At 47.6% G+C, this 26,102-nt stretch overlaps 1 long non-coding RNA gene across 1 annotated transcript in view; it reads right to left on the bottom strand.

Annotated features, from left to right (window-relative positions):
• LOC133257377 (uncharacterized) overlaps positions 1-17,711 on the bottom strand; it is a 31,656-nt gene extending 13,945 nt beyond the window's left edge. Inside the window, exon 1 of the long non-coding RNA XR_009739523.1 lies at positions 17,028-17,711. This is a non-coding gene — a long non-coding RNA (uncharacterized LOC133257377). The remainder of the gene's footprint in view (positions 1-17,027) is intronic.
• Positions 17,712-26,102: the final 8,391 nt, after the last annotated feature.

Below are 26,102 nucleotides of genomic sequence, written 5' to 3'. Positions count from 1 at the left end.
CTTTCTGTGACAGCCCAGCTATGCCATGGTCAAAGGTAGACATCAGGGGGATGCAGCCGTAAGACCCCTCCTCACAGGCGAAACCCAGTCCCAAATGTGTCTCCAGCCGTGAGGCACCTGCTGGTACCAGACCAACGGGGTGACTCTCTCAAGTCTCTCGGGAAAGGAAGAGGAAATTCTTTCGCAAACGTAATTCCACACTGGGTGAGGGATATTGTGAGCTGCTCAATTCCCTACCCTGCACACTAATTACACAGCGCTCTGGGTTAATTAATTTGTAGGAGCGGACCATATTGCTGAATGCACATTTTTTCTGGGTTTCAACCGCTCTACTTCTCAAGTTGAAATTACTTTGCAGCAACTTTTCTTTCTTTCTCTCACCTTTAACTCTAAGTCTGTTTGCATGTTTTCCTTTTGCAGTTTGGGGAAAAAAAAATTAAAAGGGAGGAAAAAAAAAAGAAAGGTTATTTGATCCTTTGAAGAGAGAAATCCTGCTCATGGATTTTCTGCATTGAATTCATTGGAGAGAAAAAGAGCGATTGAGTGAACAGAATGGGAAAAAATGGACCAGGAAGGACACAGGCAGCCTTGATCTCATCCAGGTGGAGGCAAGGCAGGAGCCCCCAGTATCCCAGGGCCATCATCCCCTCACCAAGCCCTTGGAGACCCTTCTGCAGCTAGGCCACCATGCCCACCTGATTGGAGAACTCTGGGCTACAGGTTCTTCAAACAGTGCTGAAGAGGGGAGTGCAAGACTGAGCCAGAAATGCTTGGGCTCCCCTCCTGGTGCTCACTGCCTCGGGCACTTTGATCAGAGGAAGAAAAGCTGAGAACTAAGAAATCGTTCTGAGCGTGGGCTGAGAGAGGGAGAGCTGATAAACCAGAGAAATACTCTTTGTAACATGAGCTTGTGTTTCTTCCCTCATCTCCAGGCACAAGGCAGAGAGGTGGAATACGTGGTCATTGACACTCAGTGATAAATGCTCAGAACTGGGTCAGCTCAAGGGCTTACCCCAGTCTGAGAAAAAAAAACTCCTAACACCTAACTCAGGGCAGGCATCAAGTTGAAAACAGACTTACTGCCGCTCCCCACTGTAGCGTCCTCTGGGGTGGGCTGTCACGTGTATAGAGTCAGGTGTACTCCTGACTCTGGGCAGATCCATGATGTCAAGGGATTGTGAGCACCACAGGGCAATCATTAGGACTCAGGTCCATTTAAAGAACAAAATCCTTAGCACTCAATAAGTGCTGGGCAACATGCTAGAAAAATTTGGAGCCAAAAGATGAATGGGAGTTGGGGTGCCCACTGTTTATCACAGTAAACTGATAATAACTAATTGAGAAGTGCTATCAAAACTGCCTTCACAAGATCAAGGATAGAAAAGAAGGAGTGGCGATGATTCATCAGCTAGGACAAGTGATGTCTGGGAAGGCTTCATCACAGAGGTGAGAGGCAAGTTGAGTTTTAAGGAATGAGTTGGAAGAAACCACGGCATGAGAGTGATCTTCTAGACCAGAGAAAGGACTCATGCAAAGACGCAGAAAAGGTATGCTCAGCAGTTAGGGTTGGCTGGGGTCCAGTGTCTGGGGAGTCAGGGAGTCTTGATAGATGTGCCTACCATCAGGTCTCAAAAGACCTATGCCCTACAATGTCTAGCTCTCCAGAGATTTTATCCTGGTGAAGTGGTTTTAAGAAAGTAACAGGATCCAGAAGGATGTGAGTGTGTGAATGCGTGGTGCACATATATCCGGCAGCAGGTGAACCAGGGGGGTGTACAATATAGCAACTTCCCTTTTGCATGTGCTGATTTTAAGGCACCTCCGGAGACACACGCAGAGAGCAGTGGGAGGTGTGTTTCCATTGCTCAGGCAGGGAACCTGTGCTGAAGATGCAGATCTGTGAGCTGTCAGGAGAGAGGTGGTAGCTGAAGTCAAGAAGAGGAAGAAACAGATGCAAGGCTGCCGCCTCTGGGCCCTGGTTCTGCCGAGTGGTTCCCTGCTTTAGAAATTCCTAGAACGTCAGACCTGAAGGGGTCATAGAGATGAGCCCTCACCCCTCATTCTGCAGGTGAGGAAGCTGAAGATGGGAGATAGCTATGGCCCTAAGTTCTCTCATCTCCAGATCCCCACCTCTGCTTCAGCATTGACCAACTGGCCCACTGTGTCTAAAATGGGCCAGAGGTGGACAGAGAAGAGGGAGATGTGAAGGATTGAGATGGTAAAGGTTAGATTTAGAGGGAATCAATCCGTGACCAAGAAGGTGTGGGGGAGACCAGGATATTAACAATAGGATGAGAAAGGGGCTGCAGGTTCCAGCGAGGCGCCTCCCTTCTCCCCACCTGGTGACATTCTCCCAGCTCAAAGGCTGTCTCTTCCATGAAGCATCCCAACAAGCAGAGCCCAGGGTGACCTCTCCCTTCCCTCCTTGCATGGTGCACCCATATTTAGCCTTAAATCAGAACCATCTGTGGGCAGGTCTCATGTTGTTCTGGACTGTGATGGGTGGGTGTGTATCACTGTCTGAACCCCCAGAACTGAGCTGGGGCAGGCCTGCCACACAGTGGGGTCTCCAGAAACAGGGACTGGAAGAATCGAGGCTCACAGGGAGGACACGAGAGCAAGGCCAGCAGAACCAGATGCATGGATGAAAACCCGAGTAGATAGATGAGGAAAAGGAGAGCAGAGCTCAAGAGAAAGCAGAGGGGCTGCCAGCCTTCAGGAGGTCCGCCCAGCCCCCATCCCTCCCTGAGTCACAGGCAGGAGAAAAGCACGTGTGATCTGACACGCGTCTGGCAGAGGCAGGACGGGACGATCTAATAGATACTTTGCAGCCTTTGTGCGTATTATCCCCAAACAAAATGACATGTGCTTCCCAGCAGCTCCTCTCTAGTTATGAGCACTATAATTAAGCACAAAGTACACACCCACCTCAGTCTGCTCAGAGAGGGTGGGGAAGCCAACTACAGCCCAGAGCAGCTGCCTGGCTGAGGCAGAGGAGAATCCCAGCCTCGGATGGCTGGCTCTCAGTCTGGACAGTCCTGTGCTGGCCTCCATGAGCTCATAGTTCACTTAAGAGCCCTGGGAGTCAAGGAACAGGCAGTGGGCTGGAAGAGAGTGGCAGAAGTCTATCCCCTGTGCTGCATTAAATGTGGGCCACTTTTCATTTTCAGTCTTCAGTTTTCCATCTAGCCTCCCCATCACCAAAGTCTAGGTCCCACCTTAGGGCTCTCCCAGCCAAGGTGAGTCCGGAGGCCTCAGCAGCTACAACTCAAACAGCAGCCATGGCTCTAACAGGCCTGGGATGTTCCTTTAGTATTCTGGCTGTCCCCAGAGCCCCCATCACAGCCAGCCCAGTTCTGTTCAGTGGTGGCTTTGGTTATACCTGTCTGGATTCCACCAGGAGCATTAAGTAAGCTTGGAATCATAAGCAAGATTCCCCTACCAGACCCAGAGTCTGGTGCAGGCTACAGGCAAAGACTCTTGGGATGGACCACCAAGCACTGGGTTGGGTCTTATACACTCCCAAATTTTAGGGGCACCTGAAGTATGACAGAGACCCCTAAAATTTTGGGGTAACAGGGGCCCCTAAAATTTGGGGTGTACAGGGGCTTCCTTGGTGGCTCAGTGGTAAAGAATCTGCCTGCCAAACAAGAGACACAGTTTCAGTCCCTAGATTGGGAAGATCCCCTGGAGAAGAAAATGGTAACCCACCCAGTATTCTTGCCTGGAGAATCCCATGGACAGAGGAACCTGGCAGGCTATAGTCACACACAATTCTGGCTGGAATCAGACATGACTGAATGACTAAACAATGACAATAAAAAGCCAGACTGCAACACGCCAAGGGACCCAGGCTAGTCAGATCCTTAGAGTGGTCCCTGGTGTCCTAGCCTACCCAAGCTGTACCTGTTGACTGGCAGGGACCCAGGCCTGCCCTGGGGCTTCTTTCCAGCACTGTAGCTAGACCCCACACATAAAAAGCCTCCAAATTTTCTTGGCTGGTTTTCTAGGAATAGATCGCATGCATCTCCTCTAGTCCTGGGCTGACCCCAGATTTTCCTGCCAGTGGACCGCCCCCCACCTCCCTGGGTCTGCTGGATCTGAGCTGTCCAAGTCTGAGCCAGACTCAGTGAAGGTGGAAATAGAAGCAGAGATTGGGAGGTGTATATGGCAGTCAGAGCACAAGACTTGACATCTGGAGAATTCCCCTGGGTGCTCAGGTCTCTTCTCCCATCTTGGAGAGTTGCCACCTGCACAGAGCAGTGAAACAGGATCCTGCAGGTCTCGCCAAAACCTAGACAATCAGCCTTGCCTGGAGGAAGCTGGAGCTCAGGGATCAAGTCCTGTGGTCCTTCCTCTCCCTCTGCATCCATCCCCTCTCTCCATCTCACCATCACTGCCCTAGATCGTAGATGACTTCTTGCTCCAACACAACTCTCCGGTACCTGGCAGAAGGACCTTTTTATTTTCATTTATTTTTTAAAGAAATGTACAAGTGGATATAGGCATCTTCTTTTAAACTTTTTATTTTGTATTGCGGTATAGCCAATTAACAATTTTGTGATAGTTTTAGGCAAACAGCAAAGGGACTCAACCATAATATACATGTATCCATTCTCCCCCAAACTCCCTTCCCATCTAGGCTGCAGAGTTCCCTGTGCTACGCAATAGGTCCATGTTGCTTATCCATTTTAAATGCAGCAGTGTGTACATGACTTTCCCAAACTCCCTAACTATTCCTTCCCCTCATTCTTCCTCCTAGCAACCATGCGTTTGTTCTCTAAGTCTGTGAGTCTCTTTCTGTTTTGTAAACTCATTTGTGTAATTTCTTTTTAGATTCCACATATAAAGGATGCCATATGATATTTCTCCTTCTCTGTCTGACTTACTTCACTCAGTTTGACAATCTCTAGGTCCATCCACGTTTTTGCAAATGGCATTATTTCATTCTTTTTAATGGGACAATCTAAGTAGCTCAGACAATAAAGAATATGCTTGCAATGCAGTAGACCCAGGTTTGATCCCTGGGTCAGGAATATCCCCTGGAGAAGGGAATGGCTACCCACTCCAGTATTATTGCCTGAAGAATTCCATGGATAAAGGAACCTGGTGGGCTACAGTCCAAGGAGTCACACAGAGTCCTTCACAACTGATCATTAACAGCAAACTAAAGTAGTTCTTTTTAATGGCTGAGTAATATTCCATTGTATATATGTGCCAACATCTTCTGTATCTCTTCAGAGGGACCTTTTTAAAGGTGGTTTCTTCCTGATATCATCCCCCAGCAGTAAACACAGGGAGCCCTCCATGCCTGGGAGATAAAGCCTGCTTAGTGGGTTCTTCATTGTCCCCCCAACACTGCTTCTCAGCTTCACCTTCTGTCTCATCCCCTTTTCCTCCCTTCCCACGTGCTGCCCCCCAGCCAACCAGGACCATCTTCTTCAGCCTTCCTTCTGCCCTTTCCCCGAGGCCAAATCCTCAGTGCCCAGTCCAGCCTCCCCTCTGTGGGGAAGCTCACCCTGACCTCACCAGCTCACGCCACAGCTCAGGCCTGGCCCCCAGGACCCTGCCTCTTGGGTACCTCTCCATGGTCTTGTGAACTGTGGCCCCCAACTCCATCCTCCTTCCACTTCACGGGGGGGTGGAGGGATGGGGCAGGGGGAGGCTGGTGTGAGGGGTTGGCCCAGGGGAATCTTGTCACCGATCTTACAACTGCCCAAGAGTTCCTACCACTCTCTGACCAGAGAGACCCCACAGAGGGGACCCTGCACCCTCCTGTCTACACTTTCTCCACTGCCCTTACCACTTTCTGACACAGTATTTAATGTGTGCTCAATTTATGTCTCGTCCCCCTACCAGAAGAAATATGCACCAGTAATAACTCTGTGAGGGGAGGTTTGTTTTTCTGGTTTTGTTCACAGCTCTATCCTGTGTCCAGAACACTCTCTGGCCCATGGAAGGCACTCTGTAATATGTGTTGAACAAATGAATGACTGGGTGAATGAATGCTGTCATAAGTACCAACCACAGAGCATCCCTCTGTAGGTAGATCCTGGCAATGTGAAGCCCTTGGAGAAGTCTGAGCTGAGGTGGAGGGATCCCCAGACTGGGGCATAGGTCCTGCAAGACCTAGTGGGAGCAACTTTCCTGTCCACAACCTCGGTTTTCTCATGTGTAAAATGACAGGGCCGAGTGGTGCCCGCGGCCCAATCTGTCGCCTGGCACCTGCTGCCCGCATGCTGAGATCCCTCAGACCTTTCTCAAAAACTGCCTGCAGGCCTTGCCTGGAGCCCCACGGGCTCTAATTAAGAGCTGGTCTTATCATTTTTATCATTTAATTCTCTCTGGACAACACCACTTTAATGACGAGCCTCTCAGTCTACCTTATGAAGGGAGAAGGCAACGGCTGATGAGACAGGGGCTCGGTGCCCGAGGGCTGAGGGGTGTTCTGTACTCAGTGTGGCCAGGGCACCACAGGGAAGTCCTGCCTCTCTAGGGACACAGCAGAGCACCCCCCTCCAACCCTGACCCGTCTCCTGCCCTGGCCCTGACCCCCCGCAACACTCCTCCCCACGGCTCTCCCTTCTCGCCCGGAACAGAGTGCTGGCCCTTTCTTTTCTGCCCTGTTGAAGGGACTTTAAGTGATGCCTAGGCCCCAGAGGGGCCACCTGACCTGCCTCCTGAGAAACCTGTATGCAGGTCAGGAAGCAACAGTTAGAACTGGATATGGAACAACATACTGGTTCCAAATTGGGAAAGGAGTATGTCAAGGCTATTTATTGTCACCCTGCTTATTTAACTTAAATGCAGAGTACATCAGAAGAAACACTGGTCTGGATGAAGCACAAGCTAGAATCAAGATTGCCGGGAGAAATATCAATAACCTCAGATATGCAGATGACACCACACTTATAGCAGAAAGCAAAGAAGAACTAAAGAACCTCTTGATGAAAGTGAAAGAGGAGAGTGAAAAAGTTGGCTTAAAGCTCAACATTCAGAAAACTAAGATCATGGCATCTGGTCCCATCTCTTCATGGCAAATAGATGGGGGAATAGTGGAAACAGTGTCAGACTTTATTTTTGGGGGGGCTCCAAAATCACTGCAGATGGTGATTGCAGCCATGAAATTAAAAGACGCTTGCTCCTTGGAAGAAAAGTTATGACCAGCCTAGACAACATATTAAAAAGCAGAGACATTACTTTGCCAACAAAGGTCCGTCTAGTCAAAGCTATGGTTTTTCCAGGAGTTATGTATGGATGTGAGAGTTGAACTATAAAGAAAGCTGAGCACTGAAGAATTGATGCTTTTGAACTGCAGTGTTGGGGAAGACTCTTGAGAGTCCCTTGGACAGCAAAGAGATCCAAGCAGTCCATCCTAAAGGAAATCAGTCCTGAATATTCATTGGAAGGACTGATGCTGAATCTGAAACTCCAATACTTTGGCCACCTGATGTGAAGAACTGACTCATTTGAAAAGACCCCAATGCTGGGAAAGATTGAAGGTGGGAGGAGAAGGGAATGACAGAGGATGAGATGATTGGATGGCATCACTGATTCAATGGACATGAGTTTGAGTAAACTCCGGGAGTTGGCAATGGACAGGCAAGCCTGATGTGCTGCAGTCCATGGGGTCGCAAAGAGTCAGACACGACTGAGTGACTGGACTGAACTGAGGCTCCAGAGGTGGGTTTGCCCTCACAAGGCTGCAGGAAGGAGTCAAGACGGGCCCTCAAAAGTTGGTGTCTCTCCAGGTCTTCTCAGGGGACACGGACATCCTGCCCACTTGTGGGACTGGAATCGTTTTTTCATCTAGACTTGAGGTTTATGTTGCGATGAGTACTGTGAATTCAGAGTCCTCTCCAGATCAAACTGAATCTTATTCCCAAAGAGCACCATCCTAGGAGGAGGTAGTCTTCCTCTCACTATCTTGGTGAGTCCAGGGGACAGGAGCTGAGCCTCCATGGCCAGGAGGCAGGATCTGACTTGGTAAGAAGAGAGAGGTTGGAGGGCACTTGGGTAGGATGAAAGGTTTGAACAAGGCGCTGGGGAAACACCTTACAGAGTTGGAAGATCCTTGACACTGAGCTGTAGCAGCCTCCTAGAAGGTCTGTACTTCTATATAAAGGACTGCGGGAAGCAGGCGTGGGGCTGGACTGCACTTTAGGCTGGAGAAAAGGACACAGCGTCAAGGCCCAGAGGTAGCTTAGGGACAGTGTCAGCACGAGCGTGTGTGTATGCCTGCATGCTCAGATGTGTCCAGCTCTTTGGGACCCCATGGACTATCGCCCACCAGGCTCCTCTGTCCATGGGATTTCCCAGGCAAGAATACTGGAGTTGGCTGCCATTTCCTTCTCCAGAGGATCTTCCCAACTCAGGGATTGAACCCACATCTCTTATGTCCCCTGCGTTAGCAGGCAGATTCTTCACCACTCAGATCATCAATTTCCTCTCCATCTCCCTCTTTGCCACATCTTCCTCCTTTTCAGAAACTGAGGTTAGAGCTCACTCAGAGCACCAGCAGTCTGTCCAGACCAATCAAGAATATGCCTCTTCTAGGGAAGACCGAATCCCCGTCTCCAACCTCTAGTTCAGACAATGATTTCCACTGCCAAAAAAAAAAAAAAAAATTCATGTAAATCGGGCCAAATTGAAAATCTGTTCATCACTTCTTCTGGTGTCTAGGGTCTCTCGTTGGGGAATTTTTAAATGGCTCAGCTCATCTGAAGCCAAAGAAGAGAGAGGAGACAGATGGAGTCATGCATTTTTACGGAGATTCTTAAGACCTGTCCTTGTGGAAAGCCCCCCTGCCCATCCACACTGCAGTGGGGAAGTCTCGTTCCGTGACCTACTCTTACTAAAGACATTTCTCCCCGCACCTGACAGCGTAGGCATGTTTCTGCAGGGACTCACTTGCACAGTGGCCTTCAGGAGGGCTGTCTCTCACACAGCTAGCTCAGAAAAATCCAAGGCCTGCTTGCCAAAAAAAAAAAAAAGCAATCTTTTTGCTGCACGACAGAATGCAAGTGTCGGTTTTAACAAGAAAACATCCACTGGTAGTAGGACTTTTTGTCAATTAAAACCAAGTCCATGCAAGAAGGGAAAAAACTGGGCGTGAGCCAGGCTCCACCCAGAATCCTTGTCACATTTTTGCATGGAAGCTCCTATTTAGAGTCCTTGGGATTCCCTTTGTGTGAGGTCCTCTGGGCAGAGTCTCGTGGCCATGGAACTTGGTTGCAGAATCTGACTCAGTATCTAGTCCTCAAATACATGGCGAATGGAGCCTGGCTCTCCAAAACTGCCCTTGGACTACAATCACTCCGGCAAGCCTGGCTCTGATCCGGGTGGTAGCCAGGGTGCTACAGAGAAACAAAAGGATCTAAGTGGATATACGGAGGGAAAGATTTATTTTAAGCAACTGGCTCATGGGACTGTGGGGAGGGCAGTTGGCAAGTCTGAAATTTGTAAGGCAGCCTGGTAGGCTGGTAATTAAGAGTGGGTGCTTCAGTCTTGAGTCTGAATTCTGCAGGGCAGCAGGCTGGAAACACTGATAGGCTGTCAGTGTGATGGTCTTGAGGAGAATCCCTTCTTCTGAAAACTTTGGTCTTTACGCTTAAAGCCTCAGTTGATTGGGTGAGGGTCACCCACTTTATGGACCATAATCTGCTTTATCCAAAATTTACTGATTAAAATAGTATCTAAAAAAATACCTTGACAGCAGCATCTCCAGTAGTGTTTGACCAAATAATTGGGCACCATAGCTTAGCCAGGATGACACACAAATGAACCATCATACTCAGCATACTCTGCTCTCCGACCATCACATTTAAGCCTGCCCACCTATACCTCTGACAGTGCCTGCTCCTTCTCCTTGGTCTTACTTACTCACCATCAGCTCTGTGCTTTATCAAGCTACCCATCACCAGTGCTCTTCAAAGCATCCCTACCCCAGCTCTCTTCAAATCCTTCCTTCCTTCTTCAAGACCCAATTCCAGTCCCACTTCCTTGATAAAAGTCTTCCTAGCCTTTCTAGGCCACATGTGTCTCCCTCAGGACTCTTGAATCCCCAGGTGTCCATAGCACAAACTCAGCCTTGATCACACACTTCCTGAACTCCTCTTTTTCCTAGCCTCATTTTTGAGTTACGAGACCTCCACCTCCCACAGAGCTGAGGGCTGGGAAAATTGCAATGGATACAAATAGCCATCTGTTGGGGATTTTCTCTACAAAGAAGGTAGAGCAATGGTAAAGCATTGGATTAAAACACAAAGCTAAAACAAAACAGAAAAAGCAGAGAAAACGTGGAAGTCTCTCTCTTTGAAGTGAGTCAAAACCAAAAATTGAAGGGGGATGGGTAGGTTGAAGAAGGTGATGTCATTGTAGATAAACACACCCTCTGGCTCTGGCCCCAGGCAACCTGTGAAAACTCGGGATATTCTGGCCCTGCCATGGAGCTGCTCCTGAGCTGCAGATGGGGTCTCTGGCAGGCATCTGGACCGCATTAAAGGAGGACTGAGTGATTCACTCTACAGGGACCTCTCCAAACAGACAAGTTCAAAGTTCTGCTTTTAATCGATTCAGTGTGTGATATCACTGGGCAGCATTTCCTCCCAAGATAAGGGCAGCATCGATTATCAGATACGAAGTACAGCAGCCTTGAACAGCCAGGAGCCCCCTGCCAGAGCAAAAGGGCCGAAACCAGCTTCAGGAGGGGGCTGCGGGCTCCTACTTTGCCTAGATGAGTACAACTCCCAGCTCAGCTCCAAGCCTGGTGGTCGGAGGGGCCCAGAGCCTCCCCACTGTGAGTCAGGCCCCAGCTGTGAGAAGGAGAGAAGAGGAAGGGGGCATAGAGAACTGACTCTGCTGGTCACCCCCAGTAGTTTTAACTGGGCATTTCTGAAAGGCAAAGTGTGGCAAATCTCAATGTCTTCTCCATCTCACTTAATGTATTAATATCAGTTCAGTTCAGTTCAATTCAGTCGCTAAATCTGACTCTTTGCGACTCCATGGCCTGCAGCATGCCAGGCTTCCCTGTCCTTCACTATCTCCCGGAACTTGCTTAAACTCATGTCCACTGAGTCGGTGATGCCATCCAACCATCTCATCCTCTGTCATCCCTTCTCCTCCTGCCTTCAATCTTTCCCAGCATCAGGGTCTTTTCCAATGAGTCAGATCTTTATATCAGGTGCCCAAAGTATTAAATTTATCACACCCTATGCTGAGTGCTATGGATGTAACTGACAGCCCTGAGCTTTGCCTGTAGGGGGTGCCCATTCCAGCAGGGAAGAAAGATGACAATTACTAAGAGAAATTAGGCTGATCAATTTTTAAAGGGCTGAGTGACATCATGGGAGTGGAAGGTTTTTCTGGTTGGCCAGAGTTAGCGGAGTGTGAAGATTTTACCTCTAATTGCTCAGCTATAAACAGAAGGCTTCCAACACTGCCTTTACTCCTTAGCCTGTCCTGTCCTGGTCAGCTTCTGGAGGCTTGGCTCAGCCTGAGGAGGGCCAATACCCAGATCTTAGACTGGATTAGAAGCCCTTCCTATATGCTCATCCTATGATCAGTGATACCTAGACATTGTATTAAAAAGCAGAGACATCCCTTTGCCTACAAAAGTCCGTATAGTCAAAGCTATGGTTTTTTCAGTGGTCATGTACGGATATAAGAGTTGTACCATAAAGAATTGATGCTTTTGAATTGCGGTGTTGGAGAAGACTCTTAAAAGAGAGTCCCTTGGACTGCAAGGAGATCAAACCCATCAATCCTAAAGGAAATCAACCCTGAATATTCATTGGAAGGACTGATGCTGAAGCTGAAGCTCCAATACTTTGGCCACCTGATGTGAAGAGCCAACTATTGGAAAAGACCCCAATACTGGGAAAGACTGTGGGCATGAGAATAAGGGAACGACAAAGGACGAGATGGTTGGATGGCATCACTGAGTCAATGGACATGAGTTTGAGCAAGCTCCGGAGATGGTGAAGGACAGGGAGGCCTGGCGTCTATGGTGTCACAAAGCATCCATGGTGTCTATGTCGCAAAGCAGACATGACTGAGCGACTGAACAACAATGATCAGTGACAACCACCACCACCCATATTACTTCTCATGCTGTATTTTAATTGTCTGTTTCACTTCCAGCCTTATCTGCTGAACACTAAGTTTCTTGCTTTCATTGGAATATTCATTGGAAGGACTGAGGCTGAAGCTGAAACTCCAATACTTTGGCCACCTGACACAAAGAACTGACTCATTTGAAAAGACCCTGATACTGGGAAAGATTGAAGGGGAGAGGAGAAGGGGACGACAGAGGATGAGATGGCTGGATGGCATCACTGATTCAATGGACGTGTGTCTGAGTAAACTCCAGAAGTTGGTGATGGACAGGGAGGTCTGGCGTGCTGTGGTCCATGGGGTCACAAAGAGTTGGAAATGATTGAGCAACTGAACTGAACTGAACTGAAGTTCCTTGCAGGCAGGGGTATCTCATTTCACTCACCATTTTACTCTTAGAGCCTACAGTTAACAGGGCACATTGGCTACAGCTATAAGTACCCCCTGCTTAACGAGCATTTATGAAAACTTTGCTAATAATCATAGCTGGCATTGTTTGAACAAGCATTATGTGTCAGACGCTGCTAAGCACTTGGCAAATATGGGCTCATTTAGTCCTTGCAATAGTCTTTTGAGTGTGGCATTATTATCCCCCTCATGCAAATAAGGGGCCCAAAACCCAGAGAAACTAAGTAATCTGCCCAAGGTCACACAGCTTGGCTAGATTCAAACTCAGAACTGTCTCTGGTCCCCACAGGTGCTGGCCTGAGTTCCCCTGGAGTGGAAGTGTGTTCTCCTCTAAGTGTGCAAGGAGCAGTAAGTGCTTCTATCCAGATGTGGAAAAGATCCACAGAGCTTTGAGTGCTTGACAGACACATCCATGAGAAAGACAGAAGGATCTGCAGTTGTCAGGATCTAAAGCTCCAGGGATAGTGCTCCTAAGCCCACAGCATCCTCAGTAAGGAGGTGAAAGCAGGTACCAGACTCTACGAGGTTTCTCCCAGAAGAAGGTAGAAGCCTAAGGCAGGTCCTAGGAAAGTGATGGGAGTGTCAAGCATCATTGCCCCCCGAGGTTCTTGGCATCTCTCTCAGGCTCATCTGGACTTCTCCCTGAAACTTGGGGTCTGATGCATGCAGGAAGCCTCAGAGCCAGTCTCAGACTGAGCTGGATCTGGGGCAAGAAGCAGAGGGATACAAAGAAAGCTTGTTGTCACTGTGAGGGTCAGGGCACCAACTAACACAGACAAGAAGCACAGGCGCAACCGTGCCAAGTGATTCACCTGCTGTCACAGCACAAGCCTTAAGTGGGATGTGCTGAAACATCATAGACCGATCTGCCTGCGGAGGTGTGCTTCTCCCCTAAGAGCTCCTTCCGCCTGCTGCTACTCCCTTGTGGAAAATTAAGAGAGGAGCTTGTCATCACCAAAGGAAAGAAAAGTAGCCTGCTCGTTTCATCACAAAACTCCTGCAAGCCTGTAGCAAATGGCCTCTATTCTTTCCTTCCACCTGATTTATACGGAAGCCATTGTTCACCCTGATGGTGCTCAATATATCACCAGAATGAACACTGTGCATCTCGGTATTTCACCCTCCAAAGCCTCATAGAAAAATGGATGCTAATGAAGAGACCTTCCATGTTTTCCTAAGAAGGCCATCACCTCTGATAATACAGAGGACTTCGGCAGTTCAATAAAGGCAATAAATCAACACAATTTATTAAATACAACAAGCACTTTCCCAGGCAAGTGCTCAGAAAGAGTCAAGAACAGCATGTCACCAGCCCTCAAAATGGAAAAAGGTTCTGGTAGCTACTTAGTATGAACAAAGTTTCAACAAATGCCTCAAGAGAGAGTTCAAACCAGGAACAGTGACGCTCATAATCACCCCATCCCAATCTCTAGCAGAGCTCTCCCTGTGGGATCCTCATCTGTGCTCTTTAGACAGAATCCAATTTACCATCCTTTCTACAGAAACACCCAGATCAGCTCCTGGGACAGAGCTAGAAAATGTTCAAGTGAACAAGGGCAAATTCTGCTGTGCAAACGAAAGCATGAGTGAAGCGAGATCAAATGCAACAGGTCTCAAGGACACAGGAACCAATTCTTGAATCTGCCCATTGTCTTCCTAGATATAGAGCAGAGAATGGTCCCCCATCCGTGGCATGAAAGGCACCCCAGAGGAGCGCCCATATCCCAAGTCTGGATATGTAGACAGAGCTGGTATAACAACCCATCAGAGCAGGCAGACCACAAGTGTCTGCTTCCTCTGTGAGCAAGAGTTCCTAAAAGAGCCCCTGCGTTGGTAAAGATGTGATCACACTGCTGCTGCTAAGTCACGTCAGTCGTGTCCGATTCTGTGCAACCCCATAGACGGCAGCCCACCAGGCTCCCCCGCCCCTGGGATTCTCCAGGCAAGAACACCATTTCCTTCTCCAATGCATGAAAGTGAAAAGTGAAAGTGACGTCACTCAGTCATGTCTGACTCCTAGAGACCCCATGGACTGCAGTCCACCAGGCTCCTCCGTCCATGGGATTTTCCAGGCAAGACTACTAGAGTGGGTCGCCAGTGCACTTCTCCCCAGCAAAGGCAAGGCTGGGACTGCCACATCCTGACCTCAGCTCCAGTTCTGTTCTTACCTTTTCCCTCGAAGGCCATTGAGGAGAGAAGGGCCATGGCAGGGCTGCTGTGGGGTGACGGCAGGGCCTGGCCTGAGAATGGACTCCTCCCTGGGCAGGGAGATTTTGTGAAAACACTGACTCTCGACATCATCCATCTTTCCATTCACCCATTCACCCATCTACCAACTCATTCATCCACGTATTCATCTATCCATCCATCTATTCATTTACCCCCAAATGTTTGCTGAGGGCCTCACTGTACTCAGGACTCTGTGGAAATGCAGTGGGTCTCTCGAGGATTCAGGGCGTATAAGAGACGATAAAATAGCCTGATGATCAGTGACATGATAGAAACAATATGAGCTCTGCAAGCACTGCACCTGGTCCTCATGTCAGCTGTGTCTTTGGGTAAATTTTGACACCTCTCTGCCTCCAATGCCAAACCTAGAACACAGGAGTTACCATGGTACCTACCTAATAGATTCTTTGTGAGGACTAAATGAAATAATCGATGTTTCCTAAAGAATGATAAGGCATACCATCAGGAGTAGAGAAAATTATTTTAGTTGGAGCAGGGGCAAACTTTGATCTAGTATACATATATCTTTCAGTAAAAAATAATATCAAGTTCAATTTCACACAGATACTTAAGATAAACCTAACATTTAAGTCTACACAGATCATGAAAGGTATTTGTAATACATGTTACTGACAAAGGGACAAATGAGCTTGTATACAGAATATATAAAGAATTTCTACAAATCAATAAAAGATTACAAAACAGATGAAATGGCACAACCATTGGAAGGCCGATTTGACACTATCTCCTGCAACTGAATGTCACAGTGCATAACCCAGCAATTATACTCCTAAATATATCTTCAGCATACAAGTGTTTTAATAAGTATGTACAAAGATGTTAATACTACCATTATTTGCAATAGAAACTGGAAACAACACAAAAAAATGTTCACAAACAGCAGAATAAATAAGTAAATAATAACAGCAGAATAAATACATAACGGTGCTATAATCATGCAATGGGATCCTACACAGTAAGGAAAATGAAAGATCCCCAGTTGTACGCAATCAGAGCCATGCTCTCAAACACCACATTGAATTAGAGGAATCAGACACACACAGGGCTTCCCCGGTGGTCCCCTGGTTGAGAGTATGCTTGCCAATGCAGGGGACACAGGTTTGATCCCTGGTCCAGGAAGATTCCACATGCTTCGAGGCAACTAAGCCCATGAGCCACAGCTACTGAGCCGTAGGTCTAGAGCCCATGCTCTGCAACCAGGGAAGCTGCTGTGATGAGAAGCCCACGCACCGCAACTAGAGTGGCACCTGCTTGCTGCAATTAGAAAAAGCCCGTAACAATGAAGACTTAGCACAGCCAAAAAATTAATTAATAAAAGAAATCAGACATACTCAAACACATGCACACTCTCTGATTCCATATGTGTAATGAGCAAACCAAACAAAAGAGTGAGAGGCAGGACAGAGGCACCTCTGGCGAAGCAGTGTCCAAGGAGAGTGTCCAAGGCCCTTACCCTGTTCTGCTTCTTGACATTTCGTGATGATGTCTTGATTTATGCTTTTTGCACTTTTCAATACATTATATTCATAATTTTTAAAAAACTTACATGGTCTTTGAATATCAAGTGAATACATGGGTGTATGACTCTAGCAAAATTGTGAAGCTAATGACGTCTAAAGGTGGGGACGTCCTGAGGTGACAAAACTCACTAACCTTCACAAGATACAGATCCTCTTCTGTATGCTTCACATAAATCGTGTCACTTAGTTGTCACAGCAATCCCAGGAGGGAGACAATACTATTAGCCCCCATTTTACAGATGCAGGATAAGGCACAGGAAAGGTAAGCGACTTGCTTAAGGTCAGCCTACTAAGTTAGCCGCAAAGCTAAGCTTCAAAGCCAGGCCATCAAGCACCAAATGATGATGGTCGTGCTCTCAGCTGTCTCCCCGCGCTGCCCTCATGCAAAGGACCCGCACAGCAACTAACACACCGTCATGCTCATTCTGTATTGACTCATATTATTGCAAACGACAGTCTTTCCTTTTGATTCCCTGCCGTCTACCCAGGGAACCTTCCCATCATCCATCATCCCTCTCCCAATTTATTCTGTGTTAAGTTCTGATACTCTCCCCCATTCCCCAAATTTTGTGTCCATATTTCAAGCAGCCTAGTGAAACACTGCCTATGTGGAGCCTAGGGGATATCAAAGGCATAACAAAGTAGCCTTCTGAAACATAAAAGCAAATAGCCAGGTGGGGGTATCCAGGATATAATATGTTCACCACAAGCACACAAAATGGGATTTAGCCTCACCTGATGATGGCTGGCTGGTGAGACCACCAAAAGTGGTCCAGTGTAAGGGCTGAGGTGTCCACATGGGCTCTTCCTCGGGACCCTGTAGGCGTGTGGGCGCTGATGGTGGCCAATCACAGGGAAATTCTACTGTGAACAGCAGGCCTCTTTACCTCCTAGAAAGAAGTCAGAGATGGATGATGCAAATGCATGCAGAAAGAAGCAGGGGGTGGGGAAATGCCTCACAAATATTAGAAAAAGTAAGGAGATGCTCCCAGGGTCCCAGGGCTTGAGGATGTTGTCTGAAATAGACTCAAGATCCAGCTGTTCTCAGGAAGCATCGCCTTTTGAGAATGTGAGGTCATCCATCCAAGAGGAGACACCCCTCCCCTGAGCCCCCTCCAGAGCTGGAAAACCTGGTGGATTTGTTGTCTGAAGGCCACCATTCTGGCTCTGAATATCCACACAGTCCTTTTGGTGCTAAATTTATTTGTCATCACTGCAGCAGCCTGTTTAATTATAACTAATGGGTGCACTCATACTAAGTGACATGCCATTGGAAATCCCCCTCCTCCAACTGGAAATATCTATGAAGATGCCGGGCCAGGAAGCAACGACGCTTAGGGACAGCAAGCTCTTATGGTTGAGGCCCCACTCGGATGGAGAAATTTCACCCAAGAAATGTCCCCCCAGGACACCTGTGTGGACAGCCCCAGACCTTCAGGCAGTGGAGACGGGATGTCCTATTTGTGAGCTCCATTTCTGAAAGCTTGATGACAGGGGCAGAGTCTCCCCCTCTCCTGGCCTCCTGGAGAGATGTGATTTCTCATGCACATTATTAATGAGCTTCATCCTCAAGTTATTCTGGCTGCATGTGGAGTTTAGAGGACTTGGGAGCACAGCTTGGCAGGCAAGAGAGGCTTTAAAATGCAGTACTTCCCCAGCCTGTTTTTAAAATAATGCAATATCAAAGAGGAAATCAGAGAGTATAGTGGGGTGGCAGTAGCAAAAATGGGTTGAAAAGAGTAAAATGAGGAAAAAAACTAAAGAAGTTTTTAGAAGAAATATGTATATATATTTGTATACATATATATCAGCTCCCTTTCTGTTCTTCCCTGTTCCTCCCAGCCTTGAGGTCAGTCCTCTCTGGCCAGGAAAGCCCTCCCCTCTTCTCTGTCTGCTCATCCCCTGCAGGTCTTGCAGGGCTACCCAATCACCAAACATTCTCTGTTGATTTTCCCAGATCTCAGAGCACTTTTCCTCCTGGAAATTCCTTCCTAGTAGCCATTTGGCACTTCTTTCATTTAATCATTCATCAAAACAGGTATGGATGCCTTGCTGTGAAGTAATTGTGGCAGACGCAAATCCTAGGTCTTAGATAAGGCAGTTTTCCCTGTGGGTATCCTGTCTTGTTAGAGAGGCTGCGAACCTCAAAGTAGGAAGCATGGTGGGTTCATGACCACGGAGCCCAGCGCCTGGCACATGTTGGCCCCTCAGGGAAAGCCTGCTGGATAGCCAGTTGAACTCAGCATGATGGAGAGTGGCTTTGCTTGCTGTTTTCCAGAGACCCCCGAGAGGATGCTGTCAATAGCATCTTGGCCCATCTTCCCAGATGGCAGCTGGGAGCAAGCACCCGGTCCCTCAAGAGGAAGGTTCATGGATGTTAACTCAGCTTTGGCTTGTGGAAAGATAGAACCTCTGAAACCCCAACATCATCCCACCCCCTCAAGTCTCCTGTCCAAAGACTCTGCATGCAAAAAACAGAGACAGTCATAGTGATGGGAGGGGAGGGGAGGAGCTATGCATGCATGTGAGCTAAGTTGCTTCAGTTGTGTTCAACTCTGTGCAACCCTATGGACTGTAACCTGCTGGGCTCCTCTGTCCGTGGAATTCTCCAGGCAAGAATACTACAGTGGGTTGCCGTGCCCTCCTCCAGGGGATCTTCCCAACCCAGGGATCAAACCCTGATGTCTTATGTCTCCTGCATTGGAAGGGGCTTTCTTTACCACTAGTGCCACCCAGGAAGTCCCTGACGGCCAAAGAAAGAAGGTTGCTTTCAGAAAGGAATAGACACTTACCAGTGAAAAAGTAAGGACCACAAAGGCCCTGATGAATGGGGAGCAGCTATATGGGAAGACGGGAGGGAGGCAGAGGTAGAAACCTGGGCTCTGTCTTGTCCTCAGAAAGAAAACACATGGGAAGTAGAGCAATGGAAGAAAAATCAATTTCCTGACTTCTTTAGAAATGACATAATTACCCCAACTCAAACTCAGGGAAGAATTCTGAAACCCCAGTTCCCACTTGTTCCCCAAGGAGCCTGGTCTCACACAGTCATGGTCCACCCCAGTTCCCCTCCACATGCAAAAGCATTTTCAACTAAGCCCCATCTTGGGTTATAGACACAAGAAAAAGGAAATCCTGTCATTTTTAAAGGTTCACACCACCATGATTGTGATGCTTCACTTACTAAAAGATCTCACATTAGTACATATAAAATCAATTTTCCAAGATCAGAATATTTTCCAGAAGTTTCCAGGATGCATCAGTTATTCTCCAAGCTGCAAGGAGAGGCAGGCTGAATCAGCAGTCGCTGAATTTAGGATGCTGACCCAGGCTCGCCAGGTGCTCTAACAACAGAGGCCTTGGCCTCTGCTGCTCTTGAGACAATCTGAGTTCCCGGCGTGTCTCCTGGCAGAAGAGCAAGTCAGGAGATCTCCTTGACCAGAGTCAAGGCAACACCATTGGCAATTTAATCACAAAGGAATGAAGTAAAATACAGATACAGCCTAAATGTCTCACCACCTCAAGGAATAGGCCAGGCTTTGAGATTCTGCATGATGAGAAACATTCTTTCCTATAAGCTCCCTGCTGTACCCAGATTTCCACAGTACTCACTTCCCCACCTTGGGAGGGAGGGGCCAGCTAGCCATGTTCCTATGGCAAGATGTGCAAAACAGCAGTTTTCCGGCACCAACTGGGAGACCTCAGGCCATGGTCCTCACTCCCTCCTCAATCACTGTATGGATCTGCGAGGGACGCTTCCCCCATTGGAAGACACCTTGTTCCCGACACCTTGTTCCCAACCCCAAGACGAAGTGACTTTCTCCAAGAGAAAACTTTGCCACACACATCACTGCATCAGGAAGTGCATCGAAATGCGAGTCACCCCAGGGTTCATCTGTCTTGAGTCAGGATCTCCTAACTACACTCAACAAAAAACTTCTCTACATTTCCCCCTGAGTTGGCTTAGGTCTAGATTCTTACATCCAGCAAAAAGTACCAATCTCCCTTTTTTTGATGAAAATCTTGATGTGTGCCCAGTACCACATTGTGTGATGGAGAGGCTTGCCATTCTCTCCTGTTCTTTCCCTACATGGAGAGATAGTACAATGGCTCAGATCTGCCAACTGGTCCTCTTTTTTTCCTGGAAAGGTTCCAGTCAAGGTTAAATAACAAGTGATTATAAAGCAGCTTTCTCATTGAAATGAGAATTAATATTAATGCAATTATGCATTGATGGCTTCGGTGTTCTGTTGACACGGATCAACATTTAAACACTGTCACTTAACAAAAGTAAAACCATCCTACAAGGACTTCAACAGTAAAGTAAAGAGGCAGGAATGCACAAAGGACTCTACTGGGTACCATTTTTGCAGGACTTTTCTAAGAATTAGAGTAGAGGGGGAAAAAAACCACAATTTTCCCACTTGAAAATGTTTGTTCCCATAAAAGGTAAAAGTTGATTTATTTTTATGAAATACTACCAATACGCTCTTAAAGTCAGTGCGTTCCTCAGCTGCCTCACCCCAAATCATCCCTTTATGGGGCTTTTAGGGCCTTCAAAATACAGCACTGTAGCTAATAAACAGGATGTTAGAGGAAGAAAGGATTCTTTCAGAACCATGGAAAACTGCTGTCCATTTCCTGAAACCCGGATGGTGTGATCTGAGGGTAACCAAACAGCATAAGCCCCTCTGCTCAGAAACCCCTTCCCCCCCCACCACTATCTGAGCCTCACATTTAGAATCTCTGCCAGTTCACCATGAAAACTAATGGGCCACTCAAACCACAGAACTCTAGAGTAGAAGGGACCTCCATGGCCATGCAAGTCAAAACACCCACGTAACGGTGGGGAAAATACAGGTCCAGAAACTCAGGCAGCATCATACAACTGTTGGTCATCAGTAGAACTTAGACCCAAGCCTCCACCCTCAGATGGCCAGCCTGGTGAAGTGGAAAAAGTGAAAGTGATAGTTGCTCAGTCCCATCTGACTCTTGTGACCCCATGGACTGTAGCCCACCAGGCTCCGTGGTTCACGGGATTCTCCAGGCGTGAATATTGGAGCGAGTTGCCATTCTCTTCTGCAGGGGATCTTCCTGACCCAGGGATCAAACCCTTATCTCCTGTGTCGGCAAGCAGATTCTTTATCACTGAGCCAGGTATGTGGGTTTTATTTCATAATTTAGGTAACTCTAAACCTTGACTTCTTTAAAAGTGAAAAGGCACAATTTCTCTGAAAGAAACTTTTACAAATGCTAGCCTCTAAAAGGCACAACCTTAGTCAAAACCCAAGGCTAGGCCAAAAACCCTGAAAGTGAAAGTGAAAGTTGCTCAGTCATGTCCGACTCTTTGCCACCCCATGGACTTTACAGTCCATGGAATTCTCCAGGCCAGAATACGGGAGTGGGTAGCCTTTCCCTTTTCCAGGGATCTTCCCAACGCAGGAATCGAACCCAGGTCTCCCACATTGCAGGTGGATTCTTTACCAGCTGACCCACAAGGGAAGCCCAAGAATACTGGAATAGGTAGGCTATGCCTTATCCGGTGGATCTTCCTGACCCAGGAATTGAACCGGGGTCTCCTGCATTGCAGGTGGATTCTTAACCAACTGAGCTATTAGGGAAGCCCTAACTAGATATGATGAGTAACTCCATTTTGGATGAAAGCCCTCAGAGAAGTTGCAAAAACTGCCAAAAAAGGAAAAAAAACAACCAATGAGTAAGCAGCAGAGTAGATGTCAAACCCAACCTGTTTAGTTCCAGAGCACAAGTTCCTGAGTAGTACACAGTACACAAGGTAGTGAGTATTCCATCACCAGAAGTGCTCAAGCAGAAGTGGAGGGCCACCAGGGACAGACACTTTCTAAGGAACCCCTTCCCTTGAAGAAGAGTGAAGGTGAAGTGAACCTTAACCTTTTTTAAAGTGAAGGTGAATACCTTTTCTAAGGTTCCACCAGCCTTGAGCTGCCCTGATTACAATCCTATAGTTAACCGGTGGTTTGAGGATTCAAGAGAAATTTCAAAGAGGAATGAAGATAAGAATGTGAATCAGGATTAGTATAGTCAGAAAGGGAATTAGTGCTTTAAGGATGGGAGTGGAAGACTTCAGTAAACAGGGGAGATTAGGAGGAACAGCAAGGGAGGCGTTAACGAGATGCATGTTCTAGGGCTTTCCTAGTTAGAATCTGCCCAGGGCTCCAGCCTCACCGATTTTTATGCTGCGTGTGGGATCACCAAAGCCTCTCAGTTGAGCCTCCATCCTGTGTGCAGCTGATTAGACTGAAGCGAACCCTTGCATCTTTAAAAGTCTCACAGTATTAAAAATGGATATACAGCTGATGTTCTGAGCTCTTCATTTACCATTATTTGCAGCCCGAAGTTAAACACATACACACGCATAATGCTTCCACCAAGCTATGAGTTAAATTCTGCTGGTGTCCAAGCGCCCACGTATCTTATATTATCCTTAATGTCAGCCACCTGCACCTGCAGTGGAAAGAGAGCTGGTCCTGGACCCCTCAGTTCCCAGGGCAGCTCCCAAAATTTATGCAGAGTCGGAATCACAGGCCTTTGAAGGATGGCTTTCTCTCTCTGCCAGAGTTCAGGCAGCAGACGCGGGCTTCTGATGCAGCCATCGCAGAACATAAAACTTGCTCATTTTCAAGCTAAGTTTTTATTTTCTCTGGTTTCAACAGGTTGCTGTGCAGAAGATCCACTCAGTAGGTGACATTTTCTCAGCTTGCTTCAGAAGAGGAAAGGCAGACTCTCAAAACCCTCAGAAAGGTTTTTCTAGGTCAGTGAGAGAGAAGAGTGGTCCAGAAGCCTGGGGCTGGCTCCCTGGAGGGGCTGGTAAGGGAGCCACTTAGAGACGGGAGAGGAGCGTCTATCTTCAGGCTGTGAGGCATCAGTTAGGAAAGCTGGACCAGAAGAGTCTCCAAGCTCACGTGCAGTGAGGGTGCCCCAGAGCCAGGGGCTCAGCACCTCCAGAAAGAAGGCACATGCTTTATATCCACCCCTACAGAGAGGAGACCCTGCTTACTTCTCCCACCTTCTAGAAAATGCTCAACGCAGACTTTAGTACTATGAACCTTCATCAGTTTGTGAGACAGAGCTGTTCATTTCTGCCAAAGGAGAGAGGACTCTATGAGAGCAAAAATAAAGCCACAAGTAGAGTAACTTCAGTATCTTGCATCTTTATATAAGTGTTGTTGGTGATTGGTATTTTTAAATGCTCCCTGCACCTCTTATGTAGGTGCCAGCAAACACCCACTCCCTAATCATGACAGGCTCCTTCTGAGCATTGGATGGGGCTTTCCTTCTTTCAGGCATCCAGGCAGCTCAAAACTCTCCTTTGGTACTTCCCTGAAAAAGCTATTTTCATCCTAGGTTTCTGGTGTATTTTTCACCCCATCACCGCCACCTATCAAATGACATTTGATCATTAATTGCCTTTTAATGACTCCATCTTGACCACATCTCATATTGTAAGCTGACTCAAATCCTCTTTGGAAATAGCTGGTTATAAATAATAAGCACCATCACAAAGTATTTAAGATAAAATGGGCGGAAGGACTCAGACTTCAAGGAAAACACTTCCAGTGTTTTATAGCAAAAAGAGAATGTCTGGCTGAATGTCTCATTCCTCCGGCAGGAACACTGAGGTCAAGAAAGGGAATGAGACTTGCTCAAAGTCACACAGCTCATCAGCGGACAAATGGACTGAAACAGAGGCGCCTGATGATGACTCAGTGCTACCTCCCTCACAGTCACTGATCAGGACACATTTGGACACGTGGGGCTCTGGCCACACCCACTGTGTCCAGCAAGACTAAGCAAGAGGAGTTTCTTTTTCCCCCTTTATTCTCTTTGTTTTCCTGCAGCCCTTGGTTAGACTGCAATGGAGTCTACTTTGTTTCTGAGAGTTACTGTCTAGGGAGGGGGTACAGCATCCTCAGAGTTAGTTGGAGTTGTGCAGCCTCGGACTTGCTGTGACCTCAACATTTTCCATGAAAACACGCAGGATGTAATTAAGCAAGAAGAGGATGCCCATATGCCCTGCAGCAACATGCGGAATACACTATTTGTCCCCAAAGTCCCAAATATCTTGATGTCAAGTTTCTTTCCTCCCACTCTGCAGCAACACTTTGGGCAAAGCACAGATTTCCCTTGAGAATTTGTTGTTCTGCTTGTTCTCGGCTTGAAGTGACAATTCCTTGAGTGTAAAGCCTGCAGCTGCCGTGGAAATAAGGAGACAGAGCGTGTGCACCTGCCGACAGGGAACAAGGGCAATGAACCTTCGATGAACCGTGGCATGTCCCCACCTGATACCCTGCAAGACTTGCCATCCCCACCCCCTCAAAGGGTCAAGTTCAAACACCTTGCCTGGTCCATAAGGGTTTCCCTGGTCTGCCACTGCCCAGCTCTCCAGCCTCAGCCCATCATGTTACTGCCTCCCCTTCATTCCACACCCCAGAAACACTCAGCTGGTTGTAGCAGCCCAAACACACAAGTCTGGACTTAACCCCAGAACTCTGCTCATGTAGCCCCTCCTCTGTTCCTCCATCCTCTGATTTCTCCCTGATCCCCACCCTGGGCCCCAAGGGGCCACTTCCTCTCTTACCCACGTGGCTTGATTTTTTTTTTTTCTTCTTGCAGTAGAATATTATCCCAACTATTAGGACGATCCATTTCACCCTAGACCCTTCATGTTCCCCTCAAAGTTCAGGGGGTCCCAGAAACCATCCAAAAGGTTGACCCTTCCCTGTAGGTCATGTACTCTAAGGTCATCTCTGGTTTCCAAAGTCATGTCCTTTGTGGACCACAAAGGGAAGCTATTTAAACCCTCCTTCAGCTCAGGGCTGTGAGCCACTGGTCCTCTCTTTCTGCAACCACAGTGAGCAGTAAAACACTTTACTTCTCTGGTGCTTGGGAAATATCCCATAATCATCAGTGCATACATCTTTCTCCTCCATCCTAGGAACTTTGGAGCCTCTTAAGGCCCTGAGGGGTCAGCTGGTCACAGCAAAGCTAGAATGTGGATAAGAGGCAGAACTCAGGAGCCCCAAGAGTTCCTCCAAGAGTTAAGATGAACAAACATAAGTAGGAGGACATGACCTAGACATCTCCATGGACTGAGTCAAAATTCAAGAGTTACACTTGGCTCAGACGATCTTCACATGAATCATCTGAGAAGTATTTATTTAAAAATGCTGTGGCATAACTCTTTATATAATTATAGAATCACTGCTGTTGATTGCTGCTAGGATTTACACAAGATCTTCAATCTGCCCACCTTTTTCAGATGGGGTGACCAGGGCCAAGAGGGGAAAATTAAGGAATTCAAGTTTCTTTGCTGGGGCCAAGCCCCTTGTCCTCCAGCCCTACCTAGAGTTGCCTCATCCAGGGACCTCATTCATAGGTCTGTCAATTGCACACAGGGAAGGAATCTCTGGCCCTGCCACATGCTCTGAGAGCAGCTTCACATCTCCCAACTGTGGCTGCTACAGTGTATGCAGTTATGAGCAAGTCTGCCTGACAACATCAACAGGAAGTCTCCCTCTCTCCCCGAGGGACTAAGTGACTGCACACAGGTGTCACATTGTCTGTAAGGCTCTTGTCCCCATTCTTTCTTTGTCTTTGAGCCCATCTCCTGAAGCCAGACAAGAAGAGAGGGTCCTAGGTATCCTTCTTCTACTGTTTCCTGGTGGACACTGTCTTACAAATAGAATCTCCTTTGGGATTAAAAGTCTATTGTGTGTACACTACCGTACATCAAACAGACAGCTAGTGGGAACCTGCAGTATAGCACAGGGAGCT

The sequence above is a fragment of the Bos javanicus genome, chromosome 11 (genome assembly GCF_032452875.1).
Source record: "Bos javanicus breed banteng chromosome 11, ARS-OSU_banteng_1.0, whole genome shotgun sequence".
In the NCBI taxonomy this organism is placed as follows: Eukaryota; Metazoa; Chordata; class Mammalia; order Artiodactyla; family Bovidae; genus Bos; species Bos javanicus.
Note: the sequence above shows the minus strand (reverse complement) of the source record. Positions and strands in the feature narration are given on the sequence as shown.